Source organism: Macaca thibetana, chromosome 6 (genome assembly GCF_024542745.1).
Source record: "Macaca thibetana thibetana isolate TM-01 chromosome 6, ASM2454274v1, whole genome shotgun sequence".
In the NCBI taxonomy this organism is placed as follows: domain Eukaryota; kingdom Metazoa; phylum Chordata; class Mammalia; order Primates; family Cercopithecidae; genus Macaca; species Macaca thibetana.
The window spans coordinates 59,227,938-59,243,347 of record NC_065583.1 but is presented as its reverse complement, the minus strand read 5'-3'; the positions used below and the strand labels follow the sequence as shown (position 1 = coordinate 59,243,347).

At 40.1% G+C, this 15,410-nt stretch overlaps 2 protein-coding genes across 5 annotated transcripts in view; both read left to right on the top strand.

Annotated features, from left to right (window-relative positions):
- The first annotated feature begins 11,963 nt into the window (after positions 1–11,963).
- SNCAIP (synuclein alpha interacting protein) overlaps positions 11,964–15,410 on the top strand; it is a 147,018-nt gene continuing 143,571 nt past the window's right edge. The window contains exon 1 of one of the 4 annotated variants that reach the window (XM_050795535.1): positions 11,964–12,056. The gene's annotated coding sequence lies outside the window, so the exon portion shown is untranslated. Of the gene's footprint in view, positions 12,057–12,571; positions 12,711–12,857; positions 13,340–15,410 lie in introns of those variants that run through there. The other 3 variants (XM_050795538.1, XM_050795540.1, XM_050795537.1) reach the window with 3 other exon arrangements.
- SNX2 (sorting nexin 2) overlaps positions 12,296–15,410 on the top strand; it is a 488,692-nt gene continuing 485,577 nt past the window's right edge. Inside the window, exon 1 of the mRNA XM_050795543.1 lies at positions 12,296–12,305. The gene's annotated coding sequence lies outside the window, so the exon portion shown is untranslated. The remainder of the gene's footprint in view (positions 12,306–15,410) is intronic.

Genomic DNA, 15,410 nt, shown 5'->3' with positions numbered 1-15,410 from the left:
ATTTTTTTGTAAAATAAGAAATTTTTTAGATATATGAGAGGAAAAGAATCTGAAAGAGTACACTTGAGGATGCACTTGAGGAATAGGTTTGAAAAGAGTAAGATTTGGATTTTATTTCTTACTGAATATACTCTTTACTACTTACATGTTTTGAAATGAGCATAAATTCGTTTATTAATTTTTTAAAATAGACAATTCTTTAAAAAGGGGAAAATGGTAAAATAGAAAAAAACAATATGGGAAGAGCTGAGAAGTATGGTTCAAAACTGTATTTTTGTGGGCAGATCACTTGAATTGCCAGGGGTAGTTAATTTTATTGTACTTGCTTAGTTTGTGTTCAATTCTATTGGACAGCTTAAGATCTATATTTTCTCTTTAGAACGCCAATGTGTGTGTCTGGCATGTGTGTGGTTTCTGATAGCACACTGAGAGAAAGAAAGAGAAAATGTTGCATTATTTCTACTTTTCTTATTTTTGTTCTCCATTTGGGGAGGTCCTTTTTATTCTTTTTACCCTTCCCTCATTTCTTTCTCTTTTATTACCGAATTTTTATATTTTTATTTGTGCTAAAACTGTGTATTATTCGTGAATCTTTTGCTTACAAGAGACAGAAACCCAACTCAGACAAGCTTATGCCATAAAAAGGAAGTCGGGTTAAATTTTTTCATCAAGATTTTCCTTCCTTCCTTTCTCTCTCTCTCTCTCTCTCTTTCTTTCTTTCTTTCTTTCCTTCCTTCCTTCTTTGTTTCTCTTCATTTTTCTACCTCTCATTCCTGCTTTTGTCTATATTGCTTTCATTCTCAACCAGGGTGTTCCTTCAGGGTAGCAAAGATGGCAAGCGTGGCTTCCCTAGGCTTACATCACCATCTGAGCTAACAAAACTAAGAGCACAAGAAAGACTGCCTCTTTTTAAATAGGTCTAACCAATCCTCTGTCCCTGTGCAATCTTTATGGCCAAGAGGATGTGAGACCCTGATTGGCTAGTCATGGTCATGTGCCCATCCCTATAGCGAGGGAGGCAGGCAAGTGTTCAACCCCTTTATCAATGTGGGGGAAAGAAGGTTCTCAGAAGATAAAGGTAACAGCTCTTACAAGAAAAAAGAAGGTCTGCTAAGCAGGCAAAAACAACATGGAATATTAAGTGTCATATTTCATATACAGAAGTAACAGAGCCACCTTCATTTTCTTGGGCTTCCTAAAGGTTTGAAAGTTTCCCTGCCCAAGGCTTCTATACTTTCTTCTAAATATTTCTCACTGGATTAGAAGATATGGTTGCTTTTGGTGTTCTTACCTGTGTATCCTGTTATGAGCAAAAAGTTTGCTCTATTTCTCTGGTTTGTCCAATTGGCCTGTCATTTGCCTTTCGGTGATTTATCTTAAAAGGAAATTATGGTAAAATGAAAAATTTTGACTTTTAAAACACCTTATTTGATTACAAGGGGAAAAAATACAGTGTTTCAGATACAGTTTTTGAAAGTCTTGAGCTGGTGAGTTATTGCATAAAAATAACTTATGTTCTTTTTCCTGAGCCAGCAGCCCTTTAAAAAGCAGGTGTTCCGGATACTAGAGATGACAAACAGCTTTATAACTAATGCGAGGAAGAGCAGAGGACAGTGGACTCCTCTGCCAAGTGTTAAAGCCAAGGGGAAATATTCCAAAATGGACTTTTCTGTAACTATCTCAAAACAGGGGAAGCCAGAGGATTAGTAAAACAGTAAGTGTACAGTCTATTCACTTTGAAGCCTGACATATTAGCCAGTTTGCTAAGGGCATACATTTATGTAGATCTTTTAAAGGGAAAAGATTTTTCTTTCAGCCAAGAATAAACATACAATAGTTTTTTTCTGTCTTCAGCTCATTTTAAGTATCATCAACATCTGTTGCATAGTCTACTTGGAGTGAGACTATTTTTATGCAGTTTGCAGAATGCACACTGGATTCTTAACACACTGACTGTAAAGGCTTATTTCCTGATTATTAAGTTGTTTTAGAGAGAAGAAGAAAAAGATATGTTAGGTATAGGTTAGAGAATCATGCAGGCTCTCCTTCTGTTTGAAGAAGCACAATGGACCTGGATGCAGCCCCTCAGCCACTGAGCACAAGGATAAAATAGTGTTTTGTTTTGTTTTTTAATATTCCCAGTTTCCTTCTTTTGGAACATCTACAGAGCACATCAGTAATTTCCTTCTAGCATTTATTGATGAGTTTTCTACCAAACATCAATTTTTCCCATACTGTGTAACTGTCATATTCATCTGTTACCATTCACGTAAACCTGTAGCTAGTTAGCCACCTGTTTTCCCCCTTTCGACAATACTGCCATCTGTTTTGATGGAATGGTTTGGGATGGATGTTTAGGGAGCAGGTTCAATGGGGATGATTTTTCACCTTCCCAAGAACAGAACAGTCCAATAGAAATACTACATAACTGAAATATGTGATTTTAAAGTTTCTAGTAGCTGAATATTTTTAAATTAAAAATCACTGGTGAATTTTTATTTTAGAATACTTTATTTCAAAGTAAGACTTTGAAATCCAGTGTTTCTATTACCTTCATAACACGTCTGAATTCGGACTAGCTATATTCCAAATGTCCTATGACTACATATGGCTACTGTATTAAACAGTGCCATAGAAGGACTAGAAGGACTCTGTAGGCTCTATTTAAATTATCCACTGTGAACATATGGTCCTTTTATATAACACTACCTAGTTCTGAGTAGCTTAGGATACTGTGAACATAAAATTGTTTTTTTTCAAAAATCCTTGTTTCCTCAAATCTGTACCAAGATTCCAAGTTATTTTCCCTTAGTCAATCTAGCTACTAAAAGTCATTTCCAAAGTCATGACAGATTTTAGAAAACGTGGAAAGTTAGAGGTGAGGAGAGGTGCTCAAAATGTATAGCTCGTAATTCTTAAGTTAAATTCTATATTAGATAATGACATTTTTAAGAAAGTATCTACCTGGTTATTTATGATTCTCATAGACTTTTCATCACCTTCATGATTTCTGCTACACCTGACTTACTCTCACATTTATTTTATGTTCTAGTCTCAATTCTCCAAGGTTTTGGAACAGTTAGTCTCCTTTTTACCTTGGCTACACGTTTCTAATAGCAGTGACTGATCCTCATGTCAGAGGATGCCCTAGGAGTTTCTACTTTCTCTTAAGACCTGCTTTCTAGGGATGACTAGTATGTGGTGACATTGATCACATCAAGGCTTTGCAAGCACTTTAATATGTCAACATTTCCACTTGTGTTTTCTGCATCTATGGTTAATGGTGGTGGTGGTGGTGACGATTGTGTTTGTTTTTGTATGCATGTGTGCCAGTCCAAGGGGTACACATAAGCCTCATTACAGCCTCCTTAATCACTTAATTAATTTGGGAAACACTCTGCACACCTTTTTGACTTCTGGGTGGTGGTTGGATGGACATTCAGCAGTACAATCTGCCTCCCCTACCTGGAGCATTCCTCTATTCACTATTCACATCATTAACTTCTGGTTCTTCAAAACTCAGCAGTCTTCCCTAACTGCCCAAGGCTGTATTAGATCCTCTCTTTATTTTCTGCCACAGCTATCTGTTTTTTGTCTTCATAGCACTTAGCAACAAGGAAATACACATGTTTATTGACTGTCCATAAGGGCATTCTGTTGTGCCTGTTCTGTTCACCTCAACACAGTCTAAACAATTATCACAGTGCCCAGTACATAGCAGGTGCCCAAGAGTACTTGCTGGATAAATGCATGGAAAAGTACTTTATATTTTTTCAAGAACTGTATTTTTCCATTGATAACAAATTAATGACAAACATATCAAAATCTTATTAAAATCGGTCCAGAGTTTAAAATGCTAATGACACTCCTCTCATTACAGATGTTTCGTTTTTGAAAATTCTTCTTCTATGTCTGTTCTTGAGTTATGAGTCAAATCATCTTTGGCGGTCTGGGTAGAATGTTAATGCTGTTTACAAACCAAAGTTTAGTATCAAATGAAAAGATCTAAATATTAAACGTCTTAAATTGCCAGAGAACCAATGGCAATACTTAAACATGAACTAAAAGGTTTTCCAAATAACATTTCACATACTGTGACTATAATAAAAGCAGGGTTGTGGAAAACTATATGTTTACCATATAAGAATATAAGATGTACTATTATTGTGGCTTAAGGAGCAAATAATTCAAGTTCTATTTAATGCCATGATACAAGTGAAGAAATAAAGATATTTATAGGCAACTCGCCAGCACTCAGTTTCAGGGTCCATATTTCAAATGGATTCACCCATACTCCATAGGCATTATAGTGTTTACTTACTTAACAAACAGTAATTATCTTAGTATGTTTAACTGTAAATTTTTAAAAAATATTAGCTTATTTAAGTTTCATAGTCTTTTGAAGCAGAGACTATTAGCATCCCATGTTGTAGCTGAGGGAACTAAGGCCTGGTCACATCATATAATGTTGAAAATAAAATAGGGCCAAGGGTAGTGGCTCACATCTGTAATCCCAGAACTTTGGGAGGCTGAGGCGGGCGGATCACTTGAGGCCAGGAGTTCGAGACCAGTCTGGCCAACATAGCAAAACCCTGTCTCTACTAAAAATATAAAAATTAGCTGGGCATGGTGGCGCACACCTGTAATCCCAGCTACTTAAGAGGCTGAGGCATGAGAATCACTTGAACCCAGGGGGCAGAGGTTGCAGTGAGCCGAGATCATGCCACTGTACTCCAGCCGGGACAACAGAGTAAGACTCTGTCTTAATAAATAAATAATAACTCTAAAGCTAAAATCAGTAAAGCTGGGGTTTGAACCCATGGAGTCTGAACCTTGGGTTAATATCCTTAAATCCTCTATACTATAGGGTTACACTGGACTTTGAAGTTAAAAGCATTTATTACATCAATAATTACTTTCTTTTCTTTTCCTACAAACCACCTTTAAAAAATTCCCCATGATTTACAAGGAACTTTTTTTTTTTTTAAATCAGCCATCAGCTTTTTTTTTTTTTTCCATCTAGCTCAATATGTAGTTAGCATTTTTCTCCTTGTTTTTTTCTAAAAATGACCATATGTCCCCAGTCCGGGGAATTTGGTACTAGAAGCTACACATTTGGGGAAGAAAGTAAAATTCACAAGATAGTCATATCTAAGAAGACTGAAAATCTTACTTCATTTTCAGAACTAGTCTTTCTTCCCAAAAGTTGTTTGGAATTAGGATTTATTCTGGTTTGGAACAGTGGTGATTATAATTACTTAAGCATTCCATTCACTGACAGCTTTCTGCTGCTACTTACACATAACGATTCTAGCATCTTTGTGGGGCTTATCCAAGGGCAACAGGTTTCTGTCCTATTAACTCACTAAAAGCTGCTTAAAGATAAAGCCAGAGACTAAAGTCAGTTATAGCTTTAATCCCCATTGGATCGAAATCCCCTTTGTCCATTTCATAGCCATGTGCATCATCCATAAACCAATCTAATTATTTCCAAATGCATGTCCTTACTCTCAAGTTAGAATAGATAAGTAAAATGATAAATTACTTGTATTATAAAGACAACAGAAACTCTGAATCCAACTATATCAGTGGATTTATATCATAGTAATATCAAAGCACAGATTATATGCTATAGTACAATTATTATCTAAATGAAGAGAGGAGACTTAATAGTTACCTCTAGGACCAGAAGCAATTAAAAATATAATGCTGTTACAATTGATAAGTAATCAATAGAATGTATTTTCATTGGTTTTATAGTCTGCAGCCATGTCAGGTCCACATGCATGTGGCATGATGTTCGGAGGTTGACCTGCATTCCTCTTCAAATCATTTAACCACACTCGGCTGACCTGCATTCCTTTTTAAACAACCTAATCAAATTTATTTCAAATACCAAAACCTTCAGTTAGAGATTTAATCTGTGTTTTTGCACACGTGTGAAATCTCTAGTGTCTAAATGTGCCCTTGCCTAAGAGTACTCCATGTTTACAGAATATAAATTTCATAAGATTTCCCAATTTTTCAGTCTCAAGTGAACTTTCTCATTTTTTTTCCCTGAAACTGGAAATCCCCAATCAAGGTCAGACTACCCGAGATGATGTTTGGTTTTCTGCATGTTGGCCTATAATCAGGGAGTCATTCTGGGAGGGAAAGTATAGGTGCCCCTCCCTATAGATGTCTCTCATCCCCTTCTCCCCCTCGCCTTACATAGTCTTTAATCTGTGAGATATACCAGTTGTTGAAAGCACCCATTCTAGGCCTGCATCATAGAAAATATTTCTCTTTCCTATTGCCCACATTGGAAAGTAGTATAACCCAGTAGGCAAATTACTAATTTGGAAGCCTTTGTATAGTAATTCTATGGTATAGCATCCACTAGAGGACTTGCCTGCATATGTAATAACTAAGATATTGCTATACACATATGTCATGTTATGAAAATAAATGTGGTGCCCATTCAGCAAGGGTATGGCATATTCATTTATCCCCAGGATGAATACTCTGATGTAGGAGGGCTATTTATTTCACCAATAGAGAAAACAAACCTAAGAAAAAATTAAATAAGTCTGTACAATTTGTAGGGTTTTAAACACTCCTCAGCTATTAAAATAACCACTTTTTGGTTGAATAACAGATCCATGATATCAATTTACATTAGTGACTAAAGTAGTTATTAATGAAGATTAAAAAAAAACAGTAGAATACAAAGGGAGAAATGATGGTGTCAAAGAAGAGAACCAGAGAACATTGATTTTATTCATGCCCTTATAATAGAAGAACACCCTAAATCTGAATATCAGGATGTTTCTGTAGGTTTATTTTCCCTTAGACTTTTATAGGGAAGAATAGACAAATTACAGGTGGGATGATTTATTGTTTGGGTGGTTTTGCAGTCAGGGGAATCTAGGTCAGTTAGCTGAAGAGGAAATGTTTATCTCTGTGTCTAGCAAGTTTCAGAGGGACAAACAGTTTTAATCTCAGCTAATCATTCATAAGATAGAGAATGGGAAGTTGAAGCGCCTGTGTCTGGTCTTATCAGCACATCCAGGCAAAAAGGGGAAAGTCTGTGTTTGGCCTTGTCCTAGGTAAACAAAGGAGTCATCTGTGAATCTTATAGGGGTCATGAGAAAGAGTGGGCTGTGAGTTTTATTTAAGTCACATGAGCAAGGGTGGCTTTTTGTGGTGAGCCATTTCCTGGAACACTAAAAAATTGAGGGATTTTTCAATCATCACTGTTTTCTGGGAGCACCAGGCTCAGGTAGATTTCAGCGTTGTCACTGAAAACCTCATTCAGACCAGGGGCAACAGTGGACAGACAGGGAGATGTGATGTGACCCAAGGGGAGTCATTCAAATACACCTGAATTTGGCCACCTTGGGAGGGTAAAGGCTTTTCAGTAGAAGTATCCAGGAAAAAGCAACCTGTTGAAGACAATGTGGATAGAATCCCTGAGAAAAGCAACCAGTCCAGTGGGGCTCAGGTAGCTGTAGAAATACCACTTTTCAATCAAAATTGAAGGTTTACAGATGACGCTGAGTGAGGACAGGAAAAGAGTCCCTCAAGGCTTAGGTGGAGAGTGAGCCCAAGTCAGCCTCAGTGCTAACCTGCCAAATCCCAGCTGTTGGGTTAAAGTAAGAGTAGTTCAATCCAGTCATGAAGTCTATACATTGCCTGCCTGAATTCATAGTTCCTGTCTGTATTCTAGCTGCTACACAGATTGACTGTACTCTCTGATGGTAACTCATTAGGGAAGATAAGCACAGCAGAAAGATCATAGCCCCCAAATCACATGATTTCCAGAAAACGCGTTAGTCCCTTGTGGATAGTCTCTCTATATATTTGCCTCAAAATGCCTCATAACACATGGCAAGACACTCATTTATCTGATTGTGTTTTTTCACATGTCTAATAGTTTCCATTTAAAATACCAACAACAAAGCTGCTGATGAATGATGTGTAGGAATGGGTAAAACAGAGTAATAGGATTAATTGGAATCCCAGGATAATCTCAGGGAATCCAATTAACAATCCATAAGATTTCTTCTACACTAAATCTTTTATTAAAGCTGTTATATTATAAGCAGTCAAACTTCTGGATTTGGATTTCATCTCCCTCCCCATTATAACTATCAGAGGTGCTAAGAAGATGCAGAATACTAACACTTGGCCCAAGAAGAGAGAAAAAAAGAAATACTGAAGGAAAATAACTTTTTAAAAGTGAAAAGTGATCACAAAAAACAGATCAGGTGAGGAATATCAAATTGTTAGTCACACCCAGCTCGAGCACACAAGGACACACATGGCAAAAAAGATGTGCCCCGGCCTAAAGAAAAAGATAAGGGAAGCACGTTCAGGTAAAAGGAGGTGGAGAGAAACATGTGAGCGTGACCTAAAACCTGCTAGAAAACTAGGTAACTCCACGTTTTTCTATAATGATTTCTTTACTTGTAAAACTCAAAAATGTTCAAACACTGGATTCCTAATCATTCTTTATCGAAGTCCACAGTTCTTTACTCTTTTTTTTCTGCAGTTATTTCAGAAATTAAAACTACTATAGAATTTATACTTCTCTTCAGCATCCATATTTATACTTAAGCTCTCTGGCTTTTATGTAAAATACCCAGAGAATTTTCTCATGTTTTATAATATCTACAGTGAAGTGTAATATGTTCATATTTCCTATTATTATTTACCAAATATTCTAAGGATTATTTACCAAATATTCTAATTATTACCAAATATTCTAGGATTATTCTAATATTGTAAGAATTGCACTTCTTTGTCCTCTTGTGATTTGGTGGAGCCACACAATTAGTTCAGGCCAATGAGCTGTGAGCAGAAGTGATTTGTGTAACTTCCGAGCCGAAGCATTTAATTCCTAGTATAAAATATTCGAGGGATGTATTTCTCTATCTAGAATTACCAGCAATATTGTTGTTAGTGGCTCCTCCACGGGGCTGCAGTCTTTTCTTTTTTTTTTTTTTTTTTTTTTTGAGGCAGTGGGTGGATGAGGTCTCACCCTGTCTCATAAGCTAGAGTATAGTAGAGGAATCATAGCTCACCGTAACCTCAAGTTCCGGGCTTCAAGGTTTCCTCCTGCCTTGGCCTCTCAAAGTGCTGAGACTGCAGGCATGGGCCACTATACCTGGCTTGGGCTGGAGTCTTAAAGTGAGAAAGACATGAAGTAAAGATGCAGCCCATGGGCAACTGTTGTACAGTGAGAGCAAGGAATACATTTTTATTAATCTATGGAAGTTTGGGGTTGTTGCTATGGGATTATTTGTTACTGCAGCACAACCTAACCTATCCTGATGGATATAATCAAATTTGCATAAATATTTAGTCTGATTCTTGATATAAATAACTTATAATTACATATATACAGTGGGAGCCAAGCAAATAAAACTCAACTCCAGAATAAAAGAGCAGCCTGACCTGACCAATTACAGTTCCCAAACAGAATCAGAATGACCCAGACTCATCAATGAGAATAAAAAATCTGAGCTTTTACCATAGATTTGGATGGTTAAGTCAAATCTACACTTTAAAAATAGAAAAAATAAGGAAGATTTTTTTCTATTTGATCATCAATAGTGTTATGGTAGTTTTATCTAATTTCTGTAGCACAATAAAGATATATTTATAGAAATTGGGTAAAAGGATAGAGGAGACAGATGTTTAATTGTAATAATTAAATGAACAAATTACTGGCAGCTCTTTGGCAGATGATATACAGAGTGAAATGCATTTTTGTACTAATTATTTTCAGTAGCTAACTCTTGAGTATAAAAATGTGTTCAGTGTTGAGGATCCAAATATGAGTAATATGTACACCCTGTCATCATGATGGGAACTGACAATTGAATAGAAGGGGATAAGAAACAGACAAGAAACAGAAGTATGCTAAGTGCTTTAAGAGGAGTACACCCTGTGCTGTGGCAGGCATGGGTGGGGCATCCTAAAAAATGGTAAATGAGTCAGTGGCTGTGCTGCTGCTAAGCCACGTCTAGGGAATAACTAGCCCATAGAGGCAGCTGCTTGATTAGAAAACTGAATGCCAGAAACTGGTTGTCAGTAAGAAGCAACATAAGGACTACTTCCACACTTTGGTATATCAATTTGTAGTTAGAATTTGGCAAGGGTATGTACAGGAGAAGCAAACCAATAAACAGTCCAAGGAAAGCAAACACACAGCCTATGTGGGAAAGTGTATATAAGCCTAGATTTAAATCACACTGTAAAAACAATCACATGGAAACAATGCTAAATATGTAATCAAAAACATGTTAGAAACCAAAAAAAAAAACAAAAGAACTATAAAAAATAGAGGAAAATATCCGAAACAACAACTCAAAAGATTGCTCTTTTACACTGTGGCATGCTATTCCCTTGGCTATGCAAAAAAAAAAAAAAAAACCACTATTTATTTCCCAGGACAACCCACTTTCTGTACATACAGCAGTATCAGGCCCCTTCTTGTTGAATCATTTACACTGAATTAACACCTGGCTCGACCAGAGCTAATGAATATTTAGGACAGTTGGAAGGAGATGACCATTTATAATTCTTCAGTAAATGAATCCTTCAATAAATTAAAATGATTTTCAAAAACAGGGTGTCAAAATATTTAAGAGAATGGAAATAAAGTATGTTCTCTGTAGATCATGTCAAGGGTGACACCAATCCCATCCATATCTACTGGATGAAAGCAAGATGTGCTTTTCTCAAAATTTACACTAGGCAAAAAAAAAAAAAAAAAAAAAAAAAAGAGGCAGTTTTATTTTAACCAGATGTGAACAAATCAAACCCAATATTTTCAAGTATTTTTAGTGCCACATGATGTCATCCAATTTTATATTTTCTACTGGGGGATAATGTGTATTTTTAAAATTGTGAAGCCACTTTCCATGTATGTACTTAAGTCTTACACACGATAAATTACAATAAACAAATTACAACAGCACAGGACATGATCTTGGCTGTTTATGTCAACAGCCAAGAAAGACATTTAGGTTTCAGTAGGAAATGGAATTAGACACATGTGAAATGTCTTCTGCTGGCATTCAAGGTAGTCCTCATTTCAGTGACGATGGTCCTGGTCCAAACAGGTCCAGGGCAAGCATTACTCTGCCTATGCCCTCCTAGTACAGCGCAGCCTGTGGACTCCACAAAGACTGAAGGCAGTCTTAGGCTAGTTATTCAGGAAACCCCAGCTTTAAACAACCAGAGCCTTCCTTTTTTGTTGTAACAAGATCACACATCCCCATTGCTACTACCCAGATAGTGCCGGGTGTCCCAGGATCTTGGCACTGCTCTTGTCCTCTGGAACTGGCAAGGGAATGAAGATGCCTCTAAACTGACCAAGACTTACTTCCTCACGCTTTTCTCTGGGGCAGCATCAGGCAAGCAGTCATACCCTGGAACAAGAGTGTGGTCCTCAATGGCTTTGCTGAGTGAACTTCTCCGAGTCATCTCGCCTGGGAAAGAGATTTCTCAAAGATCATTTAAAGCTTTCCAGAGGGCAACAGCGAGACAGTCGTGAGCCAAGGTTACCATAAATGCTTCCACAACCCCTGATTTCATTTCGGAAATAAGGAAAGAAGTAGTCACCACTGCAGGCGTTGCTGACTCCTCATCCAGCAGCCTCCCACCCCCAATCCCTCAACAATTAAGATACAATAAAAGTAAAGTTAATATTACTGTAGGGCCATTGGTACATTGAAACGTCGTTGAATTAAAGTCTTTATTTCAGCCCAAGATCTTCTCCATCCACCCACACTTGAGCACAGAACATTCCAGGCACGCAAAGCCACCCGTGCCCTCCTCTCCTTGGCCACGTCCTCAGGGGTGGGCGAGCTTCGGGGAGAGGGGTGGGGGTGACGACTCCGTGCCAACGCAAAATACTCTGCCAAAAGGCTTCTCAGACACGAGTTTCCTAGGGCCATGCCCACCTTCCGTTCCCCGCCTTCCTGAGTCTCTTCTCCCGGTTTATGCTGGAACCCTGGAATGGTCTGGGGACCAATGAGATGGCAGCGGTTGACGCTTGGATCACGGTGAGGGGGCGATTTCCAGGGGGAGAGGCCGCGAAGCAAGGAAGGGGGGGCAGGAGGAGAAAAGTGGGAAGCGGGGACAAAAAGTAGGCGGGGAGGAGAGGAGAGCCCCAGTTGGGGAAAAGCAACGGCAGTCGAGGTAAAAAGAGCGAAAGGTAAAGAAAGAGCAGGTTCGTGAACAGGAGCCGGCGGGCAGGCCGGGGGATCCCGGGCGAGGAAGCGGCGAGGGAGGGGCGTGGGCCGGGCCGGGGGCCCAGCGGGGAGGGTCACTGTCAGTCAGGCTGAGCTGGGCTCGCTGGCCGGGGGGCGGCCGCAGGGGCGCAGCGCAGCCTGAGGGCGCGGCAGCCCCAGCAGCCTCGGCAGTGGCAGTGGTGGCCGCGCCCCCGTCCCCGGCCGGGCGCCCGCGCTGCGTTCCGCGTACCCCAGCGCCGGTTCCGGCCGGCGGCCGCCCAGGCTGCCCCCGCCCGCGCGCGCCCGTTGGGGGGCCCAGGGAGCTGCGCCCGCGGCCGGGCCGCATTGTGACGTAGCGGGGCCGCGGCAGCGCCTCCGCCGCTCGCCTGCTCCCGCCGAGGCTGTTCTGCTCCCGCCGCCGCAGTCCGTCCGTCGGTCCGTCAGTCCCTTCGCGCTCCTGAGCCGCCGGCGCGCGTGGCGCCCCGGGTGAGTCCAGGTCCCAAACGGACCCCGCGGGGAGGCGGGGGGCGAGGAGCTGGCGGCTCAGCCTTTCCAAGTTTGCACCAGGCGACCCTGGCGGGTGTCGCCCCGTGCTCCCCAAGCCCGGGGCCCCCTTTGTGCAGCGAGTCTCGGCTGCTTGGGACAGCAGAGGCGTCTCTGCAGAAAGGGTTTGGGGGGAGGTCTCTATAGTAACAGTGGTGGCGGCAGCGGCTGTTTTACTGGGGAAAGGGGGAAACAACCCCCGCCTCGGTTTCCAAAGGATTGTTCTTTTCATTTGCCTGCCTCATGTGGTTCTTATTCTTGCTGCCACCCGGGATCGTATCGCAGGCAGGGATGGGCAGTGCCGCGGCTCGGAAGAGCTGAGGTAAGGAGGGGCGAAGTAATAGTAATAGCGACGATACTAACAACGGTAGCAATAGCTGTAGAAGAGGGACGTCTGGTGTTGCTGCCGCCCCTCGCTCATCAGCACGGGCTCCCCGACTGCCCTGTCCAGCCCGGGCTCCGTCAGCCTCCCTCTAATGCTGTCCTGCGTCCCAGGCTGGTCCGCGTCAATTTCAGCGGGGACTGTTTCTCTCTTGGCCTTCTCTCTTGGCGATGACTTTCATCTGCAGGTGGTAAGTGGGGTGAACCCAATTTTGGCTATTGTCAAAGGCCACATTTTGTTTATTTCATTTTTACGAAAAGAAAAGAGGGAAAATTATGAGCCATTACTGGCAGCCATACAGTTTCCACAGGAAATACTAGCATTCTTTGAGGAACACGCTACTGCTTGCAGCGAAGAAAGTCTTAGGAAACAAAAAGGCAACAGCATTGTTGCTCATTTTCAATGGACCTCTAGGAGGGGGGAAACGTGTTGTTTTTTCCTGTGGTAACGTTGTTTTCCTTGGGAAAGTTAATTAAGGAAGCATTACTGTCGGTGCCCCTTTTCACTTGCTGGAGGCAGGGTCCGATTCCTCTTGGCTGTTACTGACAAGTGCCCATCAAAGAGCCCAGAGGAAGAGAGAACTGCTGCAGGACAGTCTCGCCACACACCACGTGCCGTGGAGCCTGGCCAGGGTGCAGTTTGCAAAATGAAATAAGGGCTGTCTGGGGAGGTTTATGAGGATTACATGTGTGCAAAGTATGTCAGTTCTCCAAGGTGTCACTCTAAACACGTAATTTTCAAGCACTACTTTCGTTGCTGAATCTGCAGGAAGGGAAAAACCTAGTTTTCTTTTATGGAGCAGACATCTCAATTGGGAATGGGTTGAAATCTGTATTTCATTTGTACATATTGAAAATTTAAAAGGCAAAGAACAAGGTGTAGGAAAGCAGTATGCTAATGTGTACACATCTGGGAGAGAAAGTCTGTTGGCTGTTTCTAATGCATCTCAATGTTAAATTACATTCAGCATGGTTAGAGTACAAGGAGACACCTTTAAGGAGTCCTCAAGACTATTTGAAAGGTGCTGTATTTTGGTACTGATCGCGGAAGTCTCTCTAGAAAGGGAGTATTAACTGAGGATTACCCATAACTAAATATGTATGCATTAACAGGTCTGGAATCAGAAAGCAGAAGATAGTGCTTCTCTTAAGAATCTTTTGGACATCTCAGTTAGAATAAAATACAGAATGGGATTTTGAAAAGAAGGGGTATAATTTTGAGTATAAATTTCATTTTCTCCATAGCAAGCGTTTCATGAAGAAAGGTTACAGATAGTAGATTTGAAATGATGCTGCATTCATGAATTTGACTGTTACCATTTGTTGATATCCAAAAGGAAGTGACTAAAGCAAATGCATTTCTCTGTCTACTTTGTCACAACTTTGCTAATTCCAGACAGTTGTTCTGGTGCAGGTGTACAGTGGAAATGCAAGCCAAGAAACTGTGTGTGCTATTGTTTTGGAAGAAATTGTAGCAGTACTTTACTGCTCTTAAGGGAAACCCACACAAACATCTAATACAAACAAATGATCCTTGATATTATCAGAAAAAGCCTGGAGCTGTTTTTCTTGCCAGATGTAAGGCATGTCTTGTCAAAAGAGGAAATCTCCCAAGGAGCAGGTGCATCATTATAGGAAACACAAGGGAATTTTTCTTTTAAATGCAAAATCTAATTGAATAGCAACAAGAGAATCAGTAACACTCTTAGAATAGAAGCTTTGTTTTTGGCAGTTTGTCAGGTTACAGTTGCAAACCACATAGGAGAAATATGTGTCTTGGGAGAAAAATGATATCCTGGTGAAAATCAAATAGTTGCTTCTGTGAAACTTTTACCCTTATGTACTTATTTCCTTGCGCCCATTTGATTTCTATGCAGATTCACTTGCAGGAAGTTATTTATGGAAAATGAATCAATAACTTGTTTGCTTATATCATATATACTATGCATGATTTTGCACTTTACGGGTTAGGTAACTAGATTTTATATTTTATGGTTTGCATCTTAGCTGTTTTTTACATTTTTGAAATTAGTGATCAAAATATGTGTTAAAATAATTTTTAATTGATGTGACTGACAGCTGGGCCCTGGGAAAGTACTAATTGATTCCTAAATAGTTATTGTGCAATTACTTTTTGCTTATATGTAATACAGCAATATAAAATGCATAGTCTTTTCACAAGGAACGTTTTCATGGGAAATAGGACCCATGGAAAATTAAATGACACAAAACATCAAAGAACACATTTCATAATCGAGTGCC